General features: G+C 42.9%; 1 long non-coding RNA gene across 1 annotated transcript; it reads right to left on the bottom strand.

Annotated features, from left to right (window-relative positions):
• Positions 1-3,097: 3,097 nt before the first annotated feature.
• On the bottom strand, positions 3,098-22,778 carry LOC140649290 (uncharacterized). Its single transcript, XR_012041556.1, has 4 exons — positions 22,632-22,778; positions 18,799-18,972; positions 10,742-11,046; positions 3,098-9,510 (listed from the first exon to the last, which is right to left on the bottom strand). It is a non-coding gene; the product is annotated as an uncharacterized lncRNA (long non-coding RNA).
• Between the last annotated feature and the right edge of the window lie 73 nt (positions 22,779-22,851).

The following is a 22,851-nucleotide window of genomic DNA, read 5'->3' as shown; positions in this document are numbered from 1 at the left end:
GCAGGACCTGCCTTTCATAAACCCATGCTGACTGGGCCTGATCGCCTGGTTGTCCTGTACATGCCACGTGAAGGCACTCAAGGTGATCTGCTCCATAACCTTCCCTGGCACCGAGGTCAGACCGACAGGCCTGTAGTTCCCTGGATCCTCCTTCTGGCCCTTGTTGTAGATGGGTGTCACATTTGCTAACCTCCAGGTAACTGGGACCTCCCCCGTTAGCCAGGACTGCTGGTAGAGGATTGAAAGTGGCTTGGGGAGCACTTCTGCCAGCTCCCTCAGTACCCTTGGGTGGATCCCATCTGGCCCCATGGACTTGTGTGTGTCTAAGTGGGGTAGCAGGTCACTAACCATTTCCCCTTGGATTATGGGGGCTTCATTCTGCTCCCTATCCCTGTCTTCCAGCTCAGGGGGCTGGGTACCCAAAGAACAACTGGTCTTACTATTAAAGACTGAGGCAAAGAAGGCATTAAGTACCTCAGCCTTTTCCTCATCCTTTGTCACTATGCTTCCCTCCGCATCCAGTGAAGGATGGAGATTCTCCTTAGCCCTCCTTTTGTTGCTCATGTATTTATAGAAACATTTTTAATTGTCTTCTACGGCAGTAGCCAGATTAAGTTCTAGTTGTGCTTTGGCCCTTCTAATTTTCTCCCTGCATAACCTCTCGACATCCTTGCAGTCCTCCTGAGTGGCCTGCCCCTTCTTCCAAAGGTCATAAACTCTCCTTTTTTTCCTGAGGTCCAGCCAAAGCTCTCTGTTCAGCCAGGCCGGTCTTCTTCCCTGCTGGCTTGTCTTTTGGTACATGAGGACGGCCTGCTCCTGCGCCTTTAAGATTTCCTTCTTGAAGAATGTCTAGCCTTCCTGGACTCCTTTGTCCTTCAGGACTGCCTCCCAAGGGACTCTGTAAACCAGTCTCCTAAACAGGGCAAAGTCTACCCTCCGGAAGTCCAAGGTAGCAGTTCTGCTGACCCCTCTCCTTACTTCTCCAAGAATTGAAAACTCTATCATTTTATGATTGCTATGCCCAACAAGGCCTCCAACCATCACATCACCCACAAGTCCTTCTCTGTTCACAAACAACAGGTCCAGCGGGAGTCCTTTCCTAGTTGGCTCACTCACCAGCTGTGTCAGGAAGTTATCTTCCACACACTCCAGGAACCTCCTAGACTGTTTCCTCTCTGCTGTATTGTATTTCCAGCAGACATCTGGTAAGTTGAAGACCCCCATGAGAACAAGAGCTAACAATTGTGAGACTTCTCCCAGCTGCTTATAGAACATTTCATCTGCCTCTTCATCCTAGTTGGATGGTCTATAACAGACTCCCAATGGTATCTGCCTTGTTGGCCTTCCCCCTCATTCTTACCCACAAACACTCAGCCCTGTCACCACCATCATTAAGCTCTAGACAATCAAAGCACTCCCTAACATACAGGGCTACCCCACCGCCTCGCCCTCCTTGCTTATCCCTTCTGAAGAGTTTATAGCCGTCCATTGCAGCGCTCCGGTTGTGCGAGTCTTCCCACCATGTTTCTGTGTGGCAACTATATCATAGTTTTCATGCCTATATTTTCATAGTTTTCATAGTTTCATATTATCATGCCGCACAGATCTCCATCCCTTACCTACACTGAGACAGCAGTCCGAAGGACCTCACTAGCACACTGTCCCTCAAACATTGGCGTGCCACCCCTAGGCTTATCTCTAGCAAGCCTGGTTTTATCCCTTTCCCCCTTCAAATCTGGTTTAAAGCTCTTTCAATGAGCCCTGCTAACTCCTGTGCCAAGATCCTTTTCCCTCTTTGAGACAGGTGTACCCTGTCTGTCACCAGCAGGCCTGGTATCATGTAGACCAACCCATGATCAAAAACCACAAAATTCTGCTGGTGACACCAGGCTCAGAGCCAGGTATTGATCTGCTGGTTCTTCCTGTTTCTTCCCTCATCATTCCCTGCAATTGGAAGGATAGAGGAGTACACTACTTGTGCTCCTGATCCCTTAACCAGTCATTCCAAGGCCCTGAAATCTCTCTTGATGCCCTCAGACTTCTAGTTGCAACTTCGCCACTGCCTACCTGAAAAATCAATAATGGATAGTAATCCAAGGGCCATACCAGAGTAGGAAGCTTTCTCTTCACATGTTTAACCCAGGCCCCAGCGAGGCAGCAGACTTCCCTAAGAAGTGGGTCTGGTCTGCATATTGGGCCTTCTGTTCTCTTCAGAAGGGAGTCTCCTATGACAGTGACCCGCCTTTTTTTCTTTATGGAAGCAGTTTTGATGCAGGGCATAGGGCAACTTAACCTCGGCGACACCTCCAAGCTAGATGAACCATCATCCTCGTTACTGTTCGGTTCCACTTGCAGAGCCTCATACCTATTGTGCAAGGGCACCTGGGAAGGTGGGGCAGTCACAGAGGAGATGTGCCTGCTGCGCCAGGCAGGAACTTGTCGCCATTGCCCCCTATCCCTTAAGTCACTGCATTCAGCCAGGCAAAGAGAGGATAGGGAATCCTCCACATCACGTGTCCTTTAAGTATAGCATACAGAAAACTGTTGGTTGCAAACAGCCAAATTATTCACATTTCCTTCTAATTGTTTCAGAAAAGCTAAGTGCAAGCTCTATTTAAAACAAAACCATGCAATTCCAATGAAAAAAAATTACAACTGAGAGTAAAATCCTTTGTTGAAAGAAATATCATGAAGAGGCTTCTATATTCCTTATTTGAGTCTACATTTGGCAGATAAACTTATTCACCTCTGACCACTAATTAATAATAAAATCCCAGTGAGGATCTCTGACACAAACCATGGGGAAATAACTGTCTCAAGGACAGTGGTGACATCTCAGTACCTTACACTCACAGCCCACAGCAATGTTACCTGACCAGTCCACCACTGTTCCAGCTCTCCCTGCCCAGGGGATCTGGTACGAAGGAAAGATGAACAGGTTCAGCTGTAAGAGAAAACTCTTCCTGACATGGCCCTGGCACTTGCTGGGTGCAGTGGAAAAGAAGAATTGAGCTCTTCAGTGGCCATGCCCCTCTCACCCCTTCCAACCCCAAAGCTCTCCCCCTTCAGTGGAAGAGCTGGTGGATTTGACCCAATACTAAGTGGAAAGAGGAAAAAGCCACTGAGTACCACATAACACCATGAAGGTATGGAGGCCAGGCTAAGACTGCTTTGGGTGCATTAACTTTTTATTGCTTATTTTTTACTTTGCAGTAGCTTAATTATGAATTAAAGAAAATGTATTATCCAAACACACACAAGTTCATTGCACATACTTCTTATTAGCATTCACTTAGCAGCAGATAGATTTCTTTTTTATTTCATTTAATTTCATTTTTCATTCCACTCCTTTCCATTCCATTTCATTTAAAACACCTCCTGATCATTTTATAATACTTTCACTTGAAGCTGAGAAAAATGACATATTCACCAGATTTAGGATATTCCGCTAATAACACATCATCATTCCTGACTTCAAAGGATTTAAGAGCTTTAAAAATTTCTGGCTGCTTATCACAGCAGGGTACAAAACTTGCTGGAAGGAGAACATCAGCTTCTCTGGGGACAGATTATCAAGGGCAGTTATAATCTTGTCCAGTATGTCAATGAACTTCTTATTGGCCGTTTCTTTTTCCTATGGCTGTGTAAAACTGTGCAAGCAGTGATATTAAGGGGCAGTTAGGTTATTTGGTTCTCAGCAATTAAGTAAAAAACTTGTCTTGCATGTTTATAAAGATAACACTAATAAACTGTGGATAGTTTTGAGGACTTGCAACAAATTCATATGATTTTGACCCCTGTATCAGGAGTGCTGGCAATGACACAACTCCTATCCTTGTACTGTTTGCATGTGGCCATGCAAACAGCTGTCAGCAAATGCTGAGCAAGACATGTACCTCACTTAGTGGAGTGGGGTGCAGTGAATCCCTGGCCAGCTGTGTAAGCAAGAGAACCAAAGGGTAGATTTATCACCTCAGATATGATCCTGTGCTAATGATTTTCGGCACAGTCTGTTGTCTCTGCACAGCATCACAGTATCAGGTGGACGCACCAGCTTGCATTAGCACTAGTTATAGTGTCTTTCTACAGACCTCCATTACTCAGTGTAAATGAGGCTGGAATCAAGCAATGGCATATTGTGGATACAATAAGAAAAAGCCTAAAAGCTCTGGAAACGTCTGGAGAGCAGGACTGTCCAACAGCCATACATTCCAGAAGCTAGAAACTACATGCATTTTACCAGAAGTTTGTTGAAGGCAACACATTACTAGAAAATGTTTCCATTGGAAAAGTTGTTAGTTTTCAAATAAAATTTGTTTCATCAAAGAATCTCTAATTGCTTCTAGCAGTTACCCAGCTCCTCTGTCAATGTACCGGGCAGGCACCTGCTTCTTCAGGCCCCTCTCCTTGCCATGCCTGTCTGCAGCCCAGTGTATTCAAGATCCTTGAAGCTCATTTGCTCACTCCCAGCTAGTTCCTGATGCACAGACACACTAATACTCTTTACAATGCCTGGCCTCTCCTTGGTTGTCTCTTTCTAAGGTGCCACCACCTTAAAAGGCACCCACTGTTCAGTGCGGAAGCAACATCCCTAGCATGCCTAGTCATCCTTCCATAACTATTTACTGCCAAGATCCCACCTTCCTCTGTAGGAAACCTGTCTTTCCAGTTCTTTCCAGCCATACTCACACCTGCTCCCTAGCTTTACTCAATTTTGAGCACTCCACAGTCTCTGCAGGTTCCTTTTCTGGAAGTACTTCTATCTATCCCTGAGGCACTGCCTACTCTTGGCTTTCTAAAGTACGCAACTTCCCAAACTTTTTCTCTCCTCCTTGTCCCACCAAGCTGGCCTTACATATAGGTACAGCTTTGTCCCTGTTTTCCACCACTCACCACCACCATATCCACCCTTTCCTACCTCCCCTCCTGCACCCCAGAAAAGTCCTTCACACAGTACAACTGCTACTCCCCTGCGCTTCACTGAGTCTCCTACCTCAGAGCAGTAGCATAAGGAGCTGTTGCCAACCCTTCAGAGTAGAGGATGCTAAGTGATTGCAGAGCATGAAGAAAGTGCCAGGATCAATTTGGGGAGAGTGTTTTGATCTAGAGCAGAAAATTTCTATTACTCTTCATTTGAGCTGGTTTCCTCTCCCAGCCACACAATGGTGGGACACCATTTGGGGAGTCTGGTGATTCTTTCAGACTGACATACATGTAAGGCTGTGAAGACAGCAGCAGCTGTGTGGAGAGCTATAGAGATGCCAGGGTAAATAATAACTGGCTAACTCACCGGCTCGATGTACTTGAGTCATGAGTAGACCCTGTGTGACTTCTGCTTACCCACAACTCCATGACCATAGAGCCAGGGGCTGGAGTGGGGCTGGAGTGCTGACCCCCATGTCCCACAAAAGCAGGGGAATGCCACACTGCTCTGAAAACTGTCAGGGGACGTTTTGTCGGGAAATGCTGGGTCATCATCACTTTTCATAAGGATTGGCTTTTTTCCGCCAAAACATTCACACCTAATTTTTGTTAGGGAATGTTTCTCAGCTCCAGAATGCAACTTTTAATGGGGACAGATGGAAAGAGACTAGCCCAGCTTAAACAGGCTAATAAATAGGGCATCCAAGGTGCAGACCCTGGAATAAGGATATAGGGGAGATGAGAAACAAAGGAGTTAAATATGCCTCTCCTATAACCTGGGTGTGGGAGAGCACTGCATGGTAATTTATTATTTTGGAAAGCTCTGAAGGCTTTGTTTCATCTCAAGGCAGAGTGGGAAAAGTCCAAACTTGAAGGACACAACAGCTAAAAATAATCACACTGCAAAAAACTACAAAGGTGTAGGTGGGGGTGTAATGTTTGTAAAACACTGTAATCAAAATACTTTAGCAGATAGCATTTGCAGACAATTCACTTTAAAGATGCTATGTGTGGCACCCATATAAATTGAATTTCTTTCATTTCCTCCCATACATGATCCTTGTTGGATTTTAAGCAATAAAACCGATACACGCCTATTAGGGTCCTTTTCCTCTTGCCATCCTCACCCTAAAACCTTCTGGAGTCTGGTCCCTGACCTGAACCCGGGAAACCCGGGAGGCTGGCTGACGTCTTTGCGCCATCTACTGTCTTCCACAGATCTTAGCATTCAACGTACACCTTTTTTTGATTGCACAGAGCACTGATTAGACGTTTTCATAGAAATATCGATTATAATTGTATGGTCTTGTTCCTGAGAGGTAATAGTGGCTCAGAATCCCAACTCACATTTTTTTGCCTTTTTTTTCCCCTACTATTATCACAGTCAGATTGACCTCCAACAGGTCACAGCCTATTCAGGATTTCTCCAAATTATTTCCAACCCTTTAGTAAATCACCTCCCTTTGGTTTTAAAATATTCCAATGATTAATCACCTCAGCTTCAAAAAAGTATACCTTGTTTCTAATGACTTTTGTCTCCAAATAATATACAGTTTTTCCTCTGAGATGGAATAGCGTCTTTAAGAAGCCAACACAATGAAAAGACAACATTCTTTGTCTTTCCACAAAGCAAGCCTACAGAGTAGGCCGTGCATTCCCAGGCTACTTCCTGGATGTGAAACGATATATAATTAAACACCTTCCTCAGAGCTGAAGAAAGGACCAGTGTCTAAAAATGTCACCTCCAGCTGCTGGATACCAAATGCTTTGTGAGAGAAAGGCTCCTTGCCTGAGGGCTGGAGATGTTCAGCTGAAAGCCCCTTCTGAGCGCAATCAATATACAGCAAAAGGAAGCCTGAGGCTACCAAAAACATTACATTTCCAGATCTGGCAGCTTAATAATTGTCTAAGATATTGGATGTAGGGTTAAGGTGACACGGCCACAACAGTAACTAATTTACCTTTAAAACTACAGCCCACTTATACTTTAAGATAAGCAAACGCTTTTCCAGTCTGAATTAATATACTTGATACTTCAACGAAAAAAATTAGCTTATGTTCAGCTCATTGTTTCTGGTGGGAGCAAAAAAAAAAAAGAGGTGTTACTGGAGTTTCATGTAACAAAAAATCAGCCATTAGACCAGCCATAGGGGAGGGAGCAAAAGTGCAGCTAGCTGAAATACATTTCTGCCAGTAACTAATACTGGATGCTAAGGGATATAATATATGTAATGGCGCAGTCAGGGAGTAATCCTTTGCCCTGTTTATACACCCGTTCTTCAGCAATCAGCAGCTGTGAGTTCCTGAGGTGATGGATGCACTCCAACTACATTTAACAGCCACCAGTGGACCAATCCTTCATGATTTTTCCTAATCTTCTTTTGCCTAGCTATGTGAACTTTAGTCTCCACAGCATCCTGTAGCAATGAGTTCCTCAACTGAATTTAGTGTTGTGCAAAAAGGATTTTTTTGTACTGCTTCTCCACTGTCACAAGCATGATAATATTTCAATCACCCTGTAAAGACTTCTAGGCAAAAAGGTAGCTAAAAACTCAACTTCCTAATGTAAAAACCCATAAAGAAAATAATCTTTTGAAAATAATACATATGCTTTTTAGAAATCTTTTTTTAAAAGCCAAAACCTCATTCCTTTTTCCTTGATAAATTATCTTTAGCATGACTTTGCAACTCTAAAGGATCACAGGAGGAACATGCTCCCAGCAGGTCATGACTAAAGAGACACAAAACGCACCAAAGCCACCTTCTCCCTGGGTTCACCATATGCTGCTCAGCCTTCTTAAGGACAGAACCAAATGTTATTCACATGTCTTAAGTGCTAGTAGGTGTGGTTTTGCTTTATGAATTCATACCAGAGATGAAAAACTTACCTTAAAACTCTGTGTGCTTCAATGCTTTTTAGGCATTGACACTCTTTAAGTGTACCATGCACAACCCACTAACTGCGTTTTATACACCAGCATACGCACATATATGTATATAGATATATGTATATAGACATAATACAGTTCAATTTTTCCTTTTAATTTGGCAATTCTGAAACTATTCTAAATGGAATATCATTCAATGCCCATTACTGCAAATAAAACTCAATCAATTTAAGGTAAACAGAGAAACTGCTATTTCCCTAAAAAGTTAGCTCGAATAATTCCAAAGCTTTTCTTGCTATTGTTATCCCTTATTTGGGATTATATAATTTAAATGTCAGTCTCCTACACTTGAACACAACACATGAAGTATTTTTCTTGCAACATTAATTAATGGTGCAAAATTGCCTTTACTGGTGCCTAAAAGGGAATTCATACAGCATATGTAAATGTATTTCCACGTTGGTAAGACTGGACAGACCGCTGATCTACAGTTTGCACAGTTCAAAACAATGATGCCACTACACAGCACTGGTTGAAAATATTTGATGGAGCATATTTTCTTGGAATATGCTGTTTCTGGCAAAACAATTTTGTAGGATCTTGTCATTTTTTATAAAAGCAGTTATATGTGAAAGATGTACATCACATGAAACTCAAATAGAATATTTGGGATTGACTCCTTTCTGGAATATTGTCCTCACTTCCTCCTTTCATATTGTTTAAACTCACTGATATTTCATTAACCTAACATATGATGTGAAGTATTTTACATTTTTACAGACAGCTTAACTCTGCCACTTCCTACCTTTAGACTACTTAACTTCCCAGCTTTATTCAGGTAATATATATCGAAGTATGGCTACAAATAGTGTTATAGTTTAGTTTAATACAGTCTATTTGGTTTTTCACCCCTGACAGAATTTACCTTGCCCTTGTCACTTGATAAATGGTTGGCAACTATAGCTTTTTGTCCACTTAGCTCTCCCCAGACGTGGTGCAGTCTGGTACTGTGCCATTAGATGTCACTCTGGACCATGCAAACGATCAAAGCATAAACTAGCATCTTCCCATAAACAAACAATAACCCCAGTTTCAAAACAGGAGATATGTCTTACAAGACTGCACCTCACCCATGTGCCCTCTCCAGTATGTACACCTTGGCCTCCACCTCCACGTTCCTCTGTGGCTACTGGCTGTCCTGACACAACAGCACACACACTGGAAAGCAGGTCAGGCGCCATGCAGCAAAAACTCGGTCCTGTCCTCCTTTCATTTCATGAAGGAACATTTTCTAAGGTCCAGAGTTTTCAATCACTCGGAGATACCATGAAAAAACACAGCTGTGGGGTGCCTCTGGGAGGGCTGAAGGGCAATGCTGAGCATGGTGTCTGAGCTTAGAGCAAATAATCCAGCAAATCAGATGTTTGGTGGATTGGATCTGAAGCCAACCGACTAACCACTCTGTTCCTGCATTGCTTCTTATGGGTTGAGCCTCCTTTCGTCTTTTTGGCTGGTTGGTTTGTTTGTTTGCAGTTTTCTCCTGACTGAGTTATTCCCAGGGAAGCATTTCATCAGTTTGTTGCGACTCCCTCAGGTGAAGGGGGGAAGGGATGGTAACTTTGATCTTGGGAGAAGAGATAGCAGTGGCAAGGTGAGGTGCTCCCACATCTGTCGGGTGGATTCTGCTGACGCTGAAATCCTGGGGGGAAAGAAACCTACATATTGACTTCTCATGGCAGCAGGATCAGAGTTGAACTGCACTTATGGCATTTATTATATTCCCAACCTTCCAGTCTAGGGCATCATTGCATTTTATGCATAAACTGTAGGGAGCAGAGCTGCCATGTCAAAACAGGACAAATTTTAAAAGTCCCCAGATTTCCTGCTGACATGACTGTATTGCACACAACAGCTGTGGAGTTTTGGGCACATCCTGGAATTTCAACCAAAGGGAAAAGTCCTCCTTGGTATAAGACTTTTGTCCATTGCCACACAGTTGACTAATTCTAAGCAGCTCACAAACAGCTGAAGGTGGGGCACCTTTGAAGTACCTTGTAATCTAATCACATTTATGTCTTTTTAGGCAGAGCACCTCATATGTCGCAGCAAGATAGGGTTGGATTAATTTAAAAGGAAATGAAAGAAAGGATTATAAAACCCCAGAGGTTATTAAAGGTTCTGCTTTCTGATAGCAGAGGTATTATACCCTCTCAGAAACCACACTGCATACACACACACAGGTGGAAAGCCAAAAGAACAAGGGGTGGTGGGTATAAGCCCTGACAGACATGTAAGTAAAATTCACTTTGAAACAAGTGAGAAGCATAGCACTATCAGGCTGAGAGCTCACATACTAGCAATGACAGCCTTCATTGGAGAACTTAGCCCAGAAACCAGTTACATAGGGAAGCAACCCTTATCCCCCCTCCAGAGATGGGTACCCAGAGCACAAGCTCCTGGGGGTCACATCACACGACTGGACTGTTTTAGGGGGCTCGCAGTGTGCCTAAGATAGATGAAGTGACAGGCCTAAACACAAACACCAAAGATGCAGGAGTGCTGCAAAAAATACTGAAGTGTTCCAAGTCCAGCCTAGTGTGCAAAACTGACTTGATATCAGCATCAGGTGGGGAGCGTTCTTTGGGGTAGGCATAAAGCATTTCAAACTAAGGCATTTCAAACTGAGGAGGCCCATTTTCCAGCAGGAAACCAATACCTTCCAACTTCTGACTATCACCATCACCTTCACCATTACAAGGGGCAAGCTGCTGCTCTGCATGCTGGAAAAAGGATGACTGAAGTTGCACCGCAACTGTTCTCCAGAAAACCTGCTGTATGATTCAGCTGGTGTCCTTGAATGCTCTGAGAGTTTGTCTGAGACAGTTGTCTTCTCAGCCTGCAAGAGAGCAAAGCGTGTCTTTTTGTCCTACCTTCATTCTCTTCAGCAATGTTAGAAAGGGAAGCGAGCATCTCCTTCTCCGTTACACCCTCTTGAGTCTCATCTTCTTTCCTCATTTTCCCACATTCATCCAGGGGACAACCAGAACCTCATCCCAAATCTCTGTCATAGGATAGAAAAGTAATGCCTGCCATCTCCTCTGCATTTCACCTTCTGTAGTGGAGAGAAGAGACAACGCCATTCATTTCAACATTGCTTCCAGAGCAACTTCCTGTTGCCTGTCCTTAATTTGATGTCCTGGGAGGGGTGGCTTACTGTCTTCTAGCCAGGATGGATCTGCGATGGAATATGCTGATTAGCAAACAGAAAATGTACACAAAGCAAATCTAGCCTTCCAAATTTTCTCTAGGAAGAGCTTTACAGGATTTACACAAGAATTTGCTTGCAGGGAAGGAGATTTGAACATCTAATTTAAAACATCCTGTTCTGTGAAGACGAAATATTTCTTTGAGTGCCCACACATGCGGAGATGCTTTGGTTTTTGCAAGTGTTTCTGTGTTTGTCCTTAATCTGTACTGCAGCTGGTGCGTCAGTGTTATTTTACACGTATTAAAAACATTCAGCAGTGTAGCTGCTAGCTAAGGTTTCAGGCTCTTGATAACAGATGGCAGATGTTCTTCATGGTAGCAACGAGGATAGCAGCTGCCTCTGTTTTGGAAGAGCAAATGGAGAAAACTTGATCCACACTGATGTTTGGAGAGGGCTGGTCTTCGGGCTTCTGGCATACCTAGCAAAGCTTAAAAAAGCACTAATGTCTCACTTAAGGAAAAAAAAGATCTACCTTGCTGCTAATGTGGGTCTGGGCACTAACTTCCTCCCCTTTGCAAGGCAAACTCTGGGTAAGGATTTCTGCTATGTATCTACTCTGTTGAGAAGGAGCTTTTGAAGAACTGTATCTATACAGAAGAAAGAGGAAATTTATCAGTGCTGTAGGGAAGAGGAATCTGGGAAGCAGGAATGGAAATGACCTGATGGATAATTTCAGCTCAGTAAAAGGAAAGAAAAGAGTCTGTGCTACTTGATCCTACTTTACTCAAGCTGCTGCAGAAGGCATGGATGTGAGAGAGCTATGGTGTTTCTCAGGCAGGCTTGCACAATGCTCTCGGGATGACCAAGCCATGGCGTGGGGCCATGAGCTAGCACTACAGTTACAAACAGCGTGGCTGTGCTAGAGCAGTGCTGAGGCTCAGGGATGCCAACACAATGACACTCACACAGTCCTGCTAGGACCTGAAGGAGTATCTCTGGACACATATTGGGCTTATGTAGCAGCTCACTGCAGAGCTCCAAAATGGCACAGTGCTCCCATGGTCAGTGAGAACAGAAATAGCAGCAGTCTGTCCTGAGAGTGAAGAATGTCAGATCTGAGAGATGAAGAGCAAACATGTGCAGACAGGAGAAGGACAAGCCACCAAATCCAAACATGACCTGAATAATTTTTGGAGGTTCACTTAATCCCTTAAGTGACTTCTGATTTCCTCTATTTCTCTCCATGTCATTCAGGATTCCTGATGGTGTTACTGATTTTTTTTCTATAATCATTCTTAAATATCTAGCTGTGGAAACACTTTCCAATAGACACTGCATCTTCAAATCCCTTCTCCAAGCTCCAGGTTAAATTAATGTAGTGGGGCAGGCAGTCAGGCAAACCTTTGACTGAGATCTAGAAATGCCTGCCCCTTGCTGACCTAAAAGTCATACTTACCTTGTAGCAGTGCTATTCTTTTCTGGTTCTCACACCAATACATTTGGCAGTAACTGCATACCAGTGCATCCTGGTCTACAGTGTTGTATAAAAATAATTACAAAAGCCCCCACGTGAGGTGTAAACGCTCCTCTGAAATTCCTTTGCCAACTCTTTGGCATTGGTATTTCAGAGAACATTTGTGCCCGCAACACCAAAGCACAATTATCTCAGTCAGTGGAACAAGAGCACTAGCAATTCCTGCAGTTGTGCTGCGCCCACTCCCAATGACAGCATGTCTGTTGTCCAGAAAACCTATTATCAATCACAGGAGACTGTTTCACAGGCAGTAGGTCAAGCTCAGACAAAGCTTAATTCCCTGGACATTTTTCAAGCTGTATTCAGGTATGCTCAAAGTGGACCTGGCTCAATAGCTTTAATAGACAAATAATTTATATGTAGGGAGTACTGAGTCACTACCATGAGAAATTTTCTAGCAGTGCCATAACCAAAATACACTCTAGTGTTACTTGTGCTTCTCCAGGAATTAGAGTGGAATCCTTTGGGAGAATTTCTCTGCTGTCTCAATCCTGATGCATATTTAACCCAGCACCCTCTTGACATAGGCGTCTATCAATTCTGTAAGCTCCTCTACTCCTCTCCATTCAAGCAAGCCCTCCACAATGTTCTGAATGTTCTGAAACTGAGTATAAGAACATTCAGCAGGAGGTGAGACCCAAGATGCTTATTTTATAGCCTGGCACAGGTGGGAAGAGTACCTGGTATCACTGCAGCCAAAAGGACAGCAAGACAAGTAAGAGATGCCCTGTATGCTCACATTCTTACATCAGAAAGACATGTGGAAAGAGAATGAGGCCATGTGGATCTCCTGTGGTGAGGGAATGAGATGTTATGTACAGTAGTATGTACAGAACATAGTAGTATGTGTTTCACAAAATACCAAATCATCTCATGTCCAATTAACTGTTATATGTCTTTTGGCAATCAAATTATGATTAAGGATTACTTGGCCATGAGTTGCTGATATTCATTTATAATACTTTAAATGATTTTAAGAACCCAGTATTTTATAAAAAGCTCTAGTTACAATGTCCTGTCCCCTGTCTTTCCCAGGTGTTCACATGGCAATGTACTTTGCAATCAAACTAGTCTAATAAAAAATCCAATTAAGAATGTAACCAAGGAATCTTCAGAGGCACCTGACAAGAAACACAAATTTGCTAAAGAGGAGTAAGGTGTAGAGAGGATGACATGGCAAAGTCAGGGTATAGATAATGTATATGTGTGGGTGTTTGTGGGTGTTTGTTCACAGCCTATTCACACAAAAAAAATTGTGAACAGAAATGTTAAACAAAGCACAAACTCCACAGCCTCAGTAGCAGAGGAATTAGAGATCAGCTATGCATCTCCCATTCATCTTCCCCATCCTGGAATGTGCAATACGTGCTTTAGCCCATCCCATTGCTGAGCACACAGTCAGTGTCTCAGCACGCTTGTAAGTTTTCCATTTGTTTTTCCACAGCTTGCTAATGACTTATAACTGCCCCTGATCACCACCCTGCTGCAAAGACGATGATGAATTCAGCAGACCCTACATGCAAATGGCAAAGCGTGCAAAACACTAACTGTTGGTACCAATACGCAACTGGAAGTTTTGCAAACCTGCTGGTGTTGCCTAACATGCTGAAAATATAGTCTCACAGAATAAGCACCATCTTCCTGACAGCACAGCTCTTCTGCAATATGCCTAAGAGCAAAGAGCCATTGTCTGTAAAGTAATTCAATTTTATTCAGTAGCTAGTTTAGTTAACCTTTACAGGAAAGAAAGAAGTGAAAAAGAAATAAATATCACTAATTTAGTTTGCCACTGCTCTTTTTAGACATGAAAAAATGAAGCAAAGGCTTTGTTGATGAGAAACATTTGCCATAATATTGCTCCACTGATGCATTTAGCAATACTGCGGTGGTGTGATATACACCAGTAAATTTTGCCAATTTATAATGCTGAAGCAATCTCTGCTATGCTTTTATCACTGACCTAGCTATGGGGCCCAGACAGTCCCCAGCTTTGGGAAATGGAGACACAATTGAAGCTCTCTGACTAATTCTTTCAGGGTAGACTCAGCAGGAAAGCACGCTCCCCAAGGCATATTCTGCATATGTCTGCTCCTTCTTATAAACAGAGGCAAAGCAATGGTTGAAACACAGGATTCATTATATGGGTTTTCATACACTTCCATCCTAGCAAAAGGAAAGGATTTAACATTATCGGAGTGAAACAAGGCATTTGATAAGGCTTCTTCTCCCATCTCAGATGTTGCTGACATTGACGTGCTTCTGTGGGGATACACACATCTGCACTTTCCAAAAGAAGTCATTTAAGTAAAAACATTTCCCAGTTGCCACAGTGCTCAGTGTGATTCTTATACACCATCATATAAATCTTATTAGCTCACAAAACTCACAAAAATATTCCCACTAACCATTCACATCAGTGGAGCAAACTGGATCTGCCCCATTTTATCTTTCCTAGAAAAAAGAACACATTTTAAAGCATGCCCAATAAAATCAGAGTCCTCACAAGTCAGCAGGTTGTTGGCTTGGTTTTTCTGCTTTTTAGTGAAAGAGTCCAAAAGGAGCAGGCCTATGAGCATCCAGCAAGCTAAGGGTGAATTATCTGAATGCGTTCAATGCCTGTTAGTCAATAAAAGTACATTACCATGCCATCCTCTGCATTGCAGTCTAACCCCCACTACCTGCACAGATCTCCAATGCAAATAAATACGAACAGCAGCTAAGTCAGCATGCTGTGAAACAGTAAGAGGAATTCCTCTTTCTTTCCATGTTCCTCCTGGATATCCTTAAGCTAACTATTTTTAACAAAAGATGTTTTGTTCTGAATGCTCTGACCCAGAATTTGCAGAAGCATTTGACAAGATTAAAATTAGTGGGTCTTTAGGCTTCAGTTTAGCAAGATACTAAAGCATGTGCCTGTCTTGAAGCATAGAAGTAGTACTTTTTACTTCAGTGGAACCACTTACCTATTTAGAGTTAGGTGAGTGTTTACATATCTTGCTGAATAGGTGCCTTAGGGCTTTCTAACCATACGTCCTGAAAACTTTCACCATCCTTAACTAAGCTTGTCGATACATCACTATGAAAGGACCCTTTTTTCTCCCTTTTTTTTCTGGCATTGTATTTTATTCTCATTGGAAAAACTATTTGAGATTGTTTTGCACTAACTAAACTTTAAGCTACATCTGTCCAGAATAAAGGTAGTGCCCTTCCTTTATAAGACCCCAGAGTTAATCAGTGGAATCCTGCAGTGGGGCAGGAGGAATACTTTATACTCTGGAACTGCACACTGGCATGTAGCTTTTCCTGCTGGAAATACATTCCTTTTTCAAAAAAGTCGGCTTAGACCTTACATACACCAGATTTTGCTTTGTTTTTCAGAGAAGTATGGAACTTTGAAAATAGAAGGATCATAGAGAGTTACACACACATGTGCACACACACACAGAAAGAATGGTGAAAAGGCAAATCCACATGCAAATGCTAGCTAAGAATCTGATGTGAAGCGTCCGATGTGAAATATAAAGCAATGGAACAACAATTCTCTGATTGGTGTAACTTTAAAGGCTTTGATGGATTCATTTGTTATTAATGCTGGACAAGTGAAAGAAGAAAACTGGGATCCCTTGGACTAGAGGAAAATAAAAATGATAAATTAATAATTCAACAAAACAGCAGAGACTGTGACTCCAAATATTTTTAGAAGACAGCTGTGCAATCCAAAAGTATTTCCAATATTAGCAGAAAAGCTCATAAGTAAAAGTAAGGTGCGCCTGTAAGAATGAGAGCAGACCCTGGAATGAGGGATTACAAATCACTTGGAGTAATCTGGCATACAAACAGAAAAAGGTGGCAGCTTGGATATGCAAACATGATCACCTATACTGAAAAGCTGTTGAAAGGTTATGAAGTAAAGGGAAAGCAATAATGAAGAGCAAAGACCAAACTGGGAGGAGTGTCTGGAACTGTACTGCAATGTTGGTGGAATTCACGTTTAACATTAACAATCAGGAAGATGGTTTTAAACAATATTGTAATGAAATCTCCAGGTGATGTGAACTTGCTAAGCATTATGAATGATAATGAGGGCAGAAAAATATTGCTGCAGAGCCTACAGAAATCAGGAAGACAGGAAGAAAGTGAGGTTCTGTTGGGAAAAAAATACAAGCTATAGTTGGTGGGAGGAAATATGGAAAGGAGGGAGGCTGAGAGAATTAGGGACTAATATCAGGACTGACCAGCAGTCAGTTCTGAATTTTCATTAGGATGCCATTGAACGAGATCAATAGGTGTAAAAGAAGGTATCACTCGATGTGGAGAAATAATCATTATTCTCCTTGGCTTCTGATGTAACAGCATGAGGCAGACTGTGTCCTGGTTTTGTGTGCCTGTTTTCAAGCAAGTATTGACCTGCAAACTCTTCTTAGCAGGAGCTGAGGTGAAAAAGGGCAATCAGCACCAAGTGAGCACAATCCAGTGCAAGGCTATGAGCCACATCAGAGGAGGGCTAGTGCCAGAGCGGACAAAACAGGCCTAGCCCGCAGAGACAGCAGAATGACCGTGCTCCATTTCCTCTTTGCCTGTGCCCCAGCCCAAGCAGCCAGCCTGGCTCCTTCCATTAGAACAGAGGTGAGGTTTTGAAGTGATGGGGAAGGACTGCTGCCCCTCTCGGCAGCAAGTTACTGATAGCTCCTCGTCAAAAACTGCCCTACTCCTGTCTCTGTGGGACAGCCTTCTGGCCCAGCTCCTCCCTTTAGGTCTGTCCATCCCGTGGCAGAAGCACCCAGCATCCACATTTGGCATCTCATTCTTAAAGAAGCCAAATTAAAAATTTCCTTTATTTCCAAAGAGTCTTACACCAGCTTTGTGGCCATGAACACGTGGAGGTGCAGCAACTCTCTGAGCACTGGCCCCAGGCCAACCATACTCACATGTGCTCCCCAGATACCTCTGGTTACGTTCTGTTGTAAACTTAGACCTCTTGCAGTTCAAATGATTTCTTTGTGCTTTGACTTCTTCCCTGTTAATTTAGGATGGCAATGCTTTCAAGATCCTTGGCAAGAAGCCATTATAGCCACACCAAATTGTATCACTTTTTTTCCATTCTCTATTAGGTTCCCACATCTCCCATTCTTTCTGAATACTGATGCCCGTAACTCTGTTTTCTGGCTTAACTCTCAGCCTTCTGTCCCCAGGCTCATCCTGGCTACTGGGTGCCACTCTTTCTGCCTACCTGGATTTCTGGTCCTTACCACTTTCTCCAATCTCCTGCATATTCTGTGCTTCTTGAGTCCCCATCTGTGCAACAGTTGCTTATGTGCCCCCTCAGTTTGCCTATCTATCCACAGATTTATGGATATGCATACATTTTTATGTGGTCCAAAATATGGGGTTTTAGTTACAAAGATTTCATGTGGAGGCCATAAACTGGAAAGAGACAAGAATGAGCACTTTCATGCTAAGCTTGTAACAGTCGTCAGCAAAGCCTCCTCCCTCCTCCCTTCCCTGCAATCCCCACCGTTGTGCTGGGAGTGTCACAAGAGACTCAATCTGCAACCCTGTGAAAAATAAACAGAAATAATCACAAAAACAGATGGACATCTCCTAATCCCTCATAGCTGAAGGCAGGATTTTACTCGTGTTTTTAGAAGATTCCTCTTTCTGAAGACCTCCATCAACTCAAACCTGTTTTTGTAGCAGAAGCTGTATCTGTCAGCTGCACTCTCACTTCCTTTTCCCTATCCATTACCATGTAAGCTACAGTTCAAAAAGTCATTTTTTTCAATTCAAATCAAATTCTCTGAACTCTAGAATGAGACCTTCCCACCACTGATTTGTTTCTTTCTAATTAAATAAAGTAATCCTTGAGACATCAGCCCTTAAGAAGAATGTTTTCAAAGGCAGCTGCTCTGCTAATTAGACGAAATGCCTGGACGATGGCAATTTACTTACAGTCACCTCACGGAGGGACATACAATACAATGCATTCTCTGGCAAACAGTGCTAGCGCAGAACTAACGCCACCCAGTGTGGGCAACATAAGGATTTAGGTTTAGTCCACTTTCAGGATATTTTTAATGGTCGAACTTAACATTTCCAAAAAATGGCAGAAGGCTCCATCCCATGTCATAGCAGAACTGTGTAAGCAGTGCCTTAGTCCTTTTACATGAAAGGATATGCTCAGTACATGTCTTTTTGGGCATAGGATGAACAAGAGTGACAGGTACAAGAATTGCACTTTGCCTTACCTTGAGTAGGATAATGGCTTGTGTTAGGCTTGGCTCAATCCACATGTGACTGTTCTGCATCCTCCAACTATCCTTCTAAACATCTGCCAGATGTCAACAGCTCAGAAGATTCCCTCAGGCAGTATGTCTGCATGAGACCCTCAGTGGGATCGATGCCAAGAGGCTTGTGGAGCTCTGAGGAACAACAGGACAACACAGAAGTAGGGAGGCTGGCTGGCAAAGTGAGGATGCTGGTGCACACAGAGTTTCTGTCATGTCAAGAGATAGTCCTAAACAAACAGATTCTTCCTCAACTATTGCTACACATGCCAATATCAGTACAAGCTAAAGACACAATTAAAATACACACAGGCTGAAGCCCATGTGGGGAGACTATATCCCTCCACAAGGTAATGTTACCAAAAAACCCTCTGAATTATTTTTCACAACAAAACATAAGCAAACGCGGGAAGCAAACTGCAATTTAGCTCTTGAAGTTGTCTGGTATACCAAAGCATTTTGTGTACTCTGTGTAATCCAAAGCAAACATTCAACTACTTTTCTTTTAAACACATCTGGAGGTCAATACAAATTGTTCTACCCTTAACATTAGTCCCACACAAACTGGCTAATACACATCCACAAAACAGGGAGTAAAGTCATTTCTGTGGTCACATGAATGATTTGGCTTCACTTTCAAGTCCTACCACAGATTTCCTGTTCGATCCTGCATAAAAGGGTTAACCTCTTTGTACATCTCCATCTGCCAAACAGGGTAAATAACACCTGCCTCCTTTCTGGTAGTTTATGAGGCTCTGAGGGCATGTCTCTACCACAGGTGCAGGCACACCCAAGCTGGCTCCATATGAGGAGCACTAATTGTGTTGCTCATTTTTCTAGGGATTCAAATTAAAATGCCCAGTATTCAATTTACCAAAGTGCTGAGTGCTCAGAACTGCAACTGAAGTCAAAGGGAACTCTGCTTGGAACAATAAAATAGATATATATTAACTGTCTAATACTAAGTACACTGAAAAATCAGGCCAAAGGCATCTCCAATGGGCACCTAAAATGAGCGAGCGTCTCTGAAATGAAACTCAGTGCCCCAGGTCTCCTCCTAGAAAACAAAAACAACTTTATACCTTTTGGGATGTTGTAAAGACATTATTCACTCATACCGTAAGGCACTTAAAAGCTAGAATGCAAAGTGTATTTTTAAAAAGCAAAAGAAAATTCTATCGGCAGTGCACAGCTTAAATGATCTGCAGTAAATAAGGCATGAGCTGGAGCATGAGTACAAGGGGCATTGAGTAGTTGCCCACTGATCAGTACTTGCCCACTGATCACCCATCTTTCATTGTACACACTTATTGAGGAATAGACCTGTGGAACAACTCTGTGTGATCACATCATACAAATCAGGATCCAAAATAAGGTTATGTAGACAAATTGTTCTACTTCCTACTGTTTTGGTGCCTGATTTTGCAACCATATCATTCCTTTACTACAGCTTTTCCGTAAAATTTAATTTACCTCAGGATCCATAGGTGGAAAACAAAAATCTTATTCCAACTCTTGCATAAATCAAGAATAATGTCTTTGAAATTAATGGAATTAAAGTAACATAGGTGAAAAGTCAAACCTTTTGCCTCCTGAAAAGTGCAAGCTACATTTCAGCATTTGGATTCAGTGTACTAATGTGTTATCTATAGACTGCTCCCTTTTTTTTTAAATCATTCTTAAAGTCTAGTGAAACTTTACACAGCATCAATATCAAACATTCTTCTCTATCAGTCATTAAGAATAGCAGAAGTTTTATAAGTCCCTACTATGAAGCTTTCACCTTTACCGCCACCACTCCCCCACATAATCTCATAGTTTTAAATTTGAGGGCGATTCACACCTTTTACTCTCTCCTCCAGAAATCGGATAACACAAGCTATTTGTTGAGTTATCTGAAAAGATTAAGTGACATCACAAGGGTTCTGGGGAAGAAAGTAATCAGTACAACAGAGCGGATAATCAGGAAGCTGATTAGAATAAAGATACTGCTGTGATATAGCCCATTTGGGATTTAATGTATGAAAAGATAAAAAGATGAAAGAAGAAGAAGAACAAAGAGCAAGGGATAACAGTTCCTTGTAAAGGAAGGAGGAAAAGAAAGATATATGACCTTATATTATCTAATTCTCCTACCAAGTACATACTAACTGGTATTTGTGTTGGTGACTCATATTTGGTTGTGTTAGAACATGGTTTGAATAAAATAAGGAACTGTGCTGTATGTCTGTTTTAACAAGTGCCAAGCCAAGTGATTTACAAAAACGCTTCAGCTCCTCATACCTGCAATGACATTTTGCAAGATTCTTGCCACATACCACACAGGGATGGTTGTTTGCCACCCTCCATCTGAGAGGTGACAGCATTTCACGCTGTCTTTTGTCAGCACCTTCAAGAGCATCTCAGTTTTCAACTCAGTTTTTCTTTTCACCTTGTAGATGACGAGTTCAGTCATCCTGGCACTAAGGCATTGCTCTGCACAGGGAACTTCAGCAAGATCAATGGGGAAAGAAGAAAAGCAGATGCATGTTCATTAAAGAGAAAGAAAAAAACCCCAAAACATGCCTTAGATGATGTAATACATGTCATACCTCATACACACTTTGACTAAGCACTGTAGTGCTATGACGATCAGTCATTTCTGTTCCTGCAGTTCCATCTGCAGCTGGAGACATTTGTGAATATTTGTGCACCACTTGCCAGAATAGGACCTCTCTGGACCCCTTTTGACATAGTTCAACTTTGCAGGGTAAATATTGTTCTCAAATCTTCAAGCTACATGAAAACTGTTGAAAGTGACATGGTGAAAGCAAGGCTTGGTCCTACTGACACTATCAAATAATGTGTTGCATGGAACTCAGTGAACAAACACATGAATAATTTGCCCCCCCCAGCAGGAGCTGGATTGGACATTATTCTAGTGCTTCTGACATTCCTACAGCTAGGGACTGCTACAGGGAAAGCTAGGCTGGCTGCAGTCTCAGCGGCGGAAACGGCCACCCACACATGCTGTTGAAAGAAGGCTACTTGAAGAACAGATGACAGAGCAACTGGTTCCTGCTCACCCAACTCATGTATCCCAGCACAGAGTCAAGTGGCATTCAAATTAAGGTATGCTAGCTTTTAAAGATACGCCACAGGGTGAACAGAAGATAACCACAGACAAATGGCTTGTGTGTGTGTTCACTGCTTCATGGAGAATCATACACCCTTCCTGAAATTATTTCAATCTCTTGAGTGTGGCACACAGTGATCTCAAGATCTGTGGGATCCAAATGCTTCCTATTTCAGTGTAGGCAGTAGTAAAATTAGTCTCCTGTAGCCTGGTCTCCACTGTGTTCACCAGACTCTTGGTATCAGGGCTGCTTCTCCCCCTCTGCGTCACTACAAACTACACATACTGGCTTTACTGCCTGCTAACCAACTACCTCCTAAGAAGCTGCAGCTGCCTGTCTTGGGAGCTTTAGACACAGGCATTTCTTGGTAGCAACAGCACCATGACTTTGTATTTCCATAACTAACTGTGTTTTCAAGTCCCATTTAAAGCAAATTACTTTCTGCGGGGCTGAATCACACCTTGACCTCACAAAACAGGCCTCTGCCTTGCTTCCAAAGTGACAATCAACAATTCAGTACGAGAAAGAGAACTTCTGCGATTAGATCCTTGTTGGGTTGGTTTCTGGAGAGCAAGATGAGGAGTGCCAATGCTGTGCCTATGCCTGATAGGAAACAGCAGCAAAGAGGGGAAGGGATGGAGTTACAAGCCCCACGTTTTTGTGAGGGAAATGTTATACCTGCGAGCGCTCACCGCACCACATCCTCGCATTATTTTCATTTGCACGCGGCTGCAGCACGACGGGCTGGGGTCCTGTCTCCGCAGCATCCCCGGAGCTCGCTCCCGGCCGGGACGGGCACTCTCGCCCCGGCGCCGCGTGCAGTCTCGTCGGCCCGCTGTCTCTCCCAGGGAGGGCGGGCACCCCGTCCTTCCTCGCCGCCGGGGCGGGGGACGAGGCG

Source organism: Ciconia boyciana, chromosome 3 (assembly GCF_034638445.1).
Source record: "Ciconia boyciana chromosome 3, ASM3463844v1, whole genome shotgun sequence".
NCBI lineage: Eukaryota > Metazoa > Chordata > Aves > Ciconiiformes > Ciconiidae > Ciconia > Ciconia boyciana.
This window is presented reverse-complemented; position numbering and strand designations above follow the sequence as displayed.